Consider the following 3,864-nt stretch of genomic DNA (forward strand, 5'->3'; position numbering starts at 1 on the left):
TAATGAACCACCACTCTGCTCTGCTGCTGAGGGCCCCTTGCATCTTATCAGGAGGTCTGCTCCACACAGTGTAGGAATTAGGTCTGTAGCACTGTGGCACCTTTGGAATGCCTTCTACTGAATATTAGACAGGCACCATCACTGTTGTCTGTTTAGTACCTACTGAAGACAAGCCTTTTAAGTCAAGAACTTTCCCAGTTAAAAATTATTTTTTTAAAAAAAGATGTTTTAATTGTTTGTTGTTTTGCTGCCTTGGGCTCCTTTGATAGGAAGAGTGGGTAACAACAACAGCAACAATTTGCAGCTACCGAATCAATATTAGAATGGAAAACACATCACTTCTCGGCCTTTTGGCTAAGATCAAGTGTAGTATCTGTTCTTGTCAGTTTAATAGGATGGAAAACACAAAATTCGTGCTTCTCTGAATTTTGCAACATAGTTTTCCAGCCGCCGCCCTCCCAAGAAAGTATATATTAGGGTAAAATGCATATGTTGATGAATACAACTTATTAAAATGTATTTTTTAGGGGAAATTGTTTTGTAAAAAAAAAGCTATACATAGGGAGAAATCCCCAATAAAATGCTGGTGAATTTTCATGAGGACTTAAAAAAATTGCAAATTGATATGGAAATATGGAGAACTGAAGACTGGTGGAAAAATGAAAAACTGAGGGAAACCCCAATAGTCAGGTGAGCCCATCCCTGTCATGGATTGACCCATTTCCAAAGAGGTGCTCCATACAGGCAGATGCCATTCCCAGACTGAACGAATCCCCCTTGCAGGTCTGCCCATATTCACAGGAGATGTGCCTCCTCTCCCAATCAGAAAGCCCAATGCCAAGGATGTCAGAATAATAGTTCTGCTTGGGTAGTTCTAGCTGCCATCTCCCCCACTGCATGTTGATAGACTGTGTGTTTTTCCCCACCCCACTTGTCATTATAATGTTAGCACAAAGACACCAAGGGGGCTGTAATTAATGGCTTTGAAGATCTGCTCTTTTATAATTCATGGCAGTGCTTTAATTAAAATCAATTAAAATGTATTTTTTAGGGGAAATTGTTTTGTAAAAAAAAAGCTATACATAGGGAGAAATCCCCAATAAAATGCTGGTGAATTTTCATGAGGACTTAAAAAAATTGCAAATTGATATGGAAATATGGAGAACTGAAGACTGGTGGAAAAATGAAAAACTGAGGGAAACCCCAATAGTCAGGTGAGCCCATCCCTGTCATGGATTGACCCATTTCCAAAGAGGTGCTCCATACAGGCAGATGCCATTCCCAGACTGAACGAATCCCCCTTGCAGGTCTGCCCATATTCACAGGAGATGTGCCTCCTCTCCCAATCAGAAAGCCCAATGCCAAGGATGTCAGAATAATAGTTCTGCTTGGGTAGTTCTAGCTGCCATCTCCCCCACTGCATGTTGATAGACTGTGTGTTTTTCCCCACCCCACTTGTCATTATAATGTTAGCACAAAGACACCAAGGGGGCTGTAATTAATGGCTTTGAAGATCTGCTCTTTTATAATTCATGGCAGTGCTTTAATTAAAATCAAATGGATAGCAGTGGAAATGGCAAAGGATTTAAGAGTGTTCTGCCTTAGATGGGAAACCAATTCCCTCTGACCAGTGGTGTTACAGACAGCATGCAAATTACCCTTCATCAGAGCCAGTGGGGAGGAATGAATCTGCTTTTCATCTGGCAAACAGTTCCCCTATTGTCTTGGAGTCACAAGGTGCAAATATGACCAAAAGGACCTCTGTCATCTCCCGCTCTACCCTTATCTTTCAGGAGTCCTCCAGTAGTTGAAGAATCTAACTAGGAACACCAAGATCAATACATGGTCCATGTCTATTCGATACACTGGAATGGGCAATGTTGTTCTCTCACTACCAGCTCCCCATGGTTCACTCCGGGACCCTCTGTTAAGATGGAGAGTAGAAACAGACCTAACTGATGTAACCAATTCTAAAGTATTGGCAAACTTACTTAATGTTTGATTGCATTAGTTGCCTTGTACATGCATAGAACATATCTGGGTGTGGGTGTATGTGGGGATGTTATAGGTATTTTTTGAAACTAAAGAATAAAATTAAGAAGTAAAATGAATTATTATTTTGCAACTGTTTTGCAGGGAAATGGGAGAATTGACATTCAGTGGTACCTAGGGTTAAGTACTTAATTCGTTCTGGAGGTCTGTTCTTAACCTGAAACTGTTCTTAACCTGAGGTACCACTTTAGCTAATGGGGCCTCCCGCTGCTGCCACGCTGCCACCGCACGATTTCTGTTCTATAATAAATTTCTGTTCTATAATAAATCATTTCCTTGTTTTGGCTGTGGGGAGGGGGATAATCTAATCAAAGAGAAATTGGCACACAGTGGTTTAGCACTGGAATATTGAGAGTCAGTGGACATTCACACAATCATATATATTACTTATTAGTAATACATTTGGGTATATTCCTTATATACCCAATCAATCACTGCACTGTAATAAGATACTACCTTATCAGGATGCCCAATCAGTACAGTGGTACCTCAGGTTAAGAACTTAATTCATTCTGGAGGTCTGTTATTAACCTGAAACTGTTCTTAACCTGAGGTACCACTTCAGCTAATGGGGCCTCCCGCTGCCGCCACGCCGCCACCATGTGATTTCTGTTCTCATCCTGAAGCAAAGTTCTTAACCCAAGGTACTATTTCTGGGTTAGCGGAGTCTGTAACCTGAAGCGTTTGTAACCTGAAGCATCTGTAACCTGAGGTACCACTGTACGTTATAGGAATCAGGCCTTTCGTGTGGTTGCACCTACCATTGTAATTCTCTCCTATTAAATATTAGAAGAACACCATTTCTATGGCCCTTTCAGTACCAAATAAATACCTTTCCTCTTTCAACACTTTAAAAAGAGATCTTAATCCCAGTCTACATCTGCACTGGAACTGTCTTTAACTGTACATGTGGAACTGTCTTTAATTGCTCTCCTATGACACACCTCCTCCTCAGTCACACCCTTCCCCACCCCTGCTTTGCCCCATCTTTGTGTGTTTTTGCCTGGCTGGAGTTTGTCTTCTGTGTCTGCAACACAATAATAGTGACTGAGTGCTGAATATATTCTGCTTTACTTCGTTCTGCAATGCTTCTCCAGTGCTGCCACATTATTGCTGCCCCAGGAGCTAGAGCACAACAGAAGCAGAACGAAAGTGAACCAGAACATCTGTGGTTTCAGAAGTTACAGTATTTCAGAAGAAAGTTCTGGGACATGCACCGATTGGGAAGGATGGAGTGTGCCTGCTCTGAAACTATTGCAGATGCAAATAGTTTTGAAAGCGGGCTCACATAGGACTGCCCCAACAGCACTGTGAGCACAAATAATCATGAATGCACAATAAGAAGGATGTCTGGAGGGGGCCTTCCTGCCTCTCTTTCCCCTGCCACCACTTTTCTTATTTTGCTTTTGCTAAACATTCAGCCCATGGAAGAGTTTTGGAGACCCCATGAAGGCTTGCTTGCTATTTTCTCGCATTTTAATTGGCCTTAATCACGGTATTACTCCAATGCGACTTTGGAGCATTTGATGAAAGGGACATTTCTGCTGTTTGGGGGCATCTGACGAAAGCTTTCAGTTGTGATGGTGCTGGAAGTATAAGTATTAAAAGAATTGCATGTCCTTGTCCCCGAAGCAATCAAAACAGCAAGGCTAATAGCTTGTGATGAAAAGACGCAGCGCTAAATGGAAAAGGGGAAATTGTCCCCAGCTGTGTATATAAAAGGCAGACGCAAAAGTGCTTATGAAATGAGCAGATGCTCCATAGCTTTGGGGTGAGTCACACTGGTCAGTGCCAAGAACAACACCAAAGGGT

At 42.0% G+C, this 3,864-nt stretch overlaps 1 non-coding gene across 1 annotated transcript; it reads left to right on the top strand.

The window, feature by feature from the left end:
- The first annotated feature begins 334 nt into the window (after positions 1-334).
- On the top strand, positions 335-527 carry LOC114603641 (U2 spliceosomal RNA). The gene has a single exon (XR_003708118.2). It is a non-coding gene; the product is annotated as a U2 spliceosomal RNA (small nuclear RNA).
- Positions 528-3,864: the final 3,337 nt, after the last annotated feature.

The sequence above is a fragment of the Podarcis muralis genome, chromosome 7, assembly GCF_964188315.1.
Source record: "Podarcis muralis chromosome 7, rPodMur119.hap1.1, whole genome shotgun sequence".
In the NCBI taxonomy this organism is placed as follows: domain Eukaryota; kingdom Metazoa; phylum Chordata; class Lepidosauria; order Squamata; family Lacertidae; genus Podarcis; species Podarcis muralis.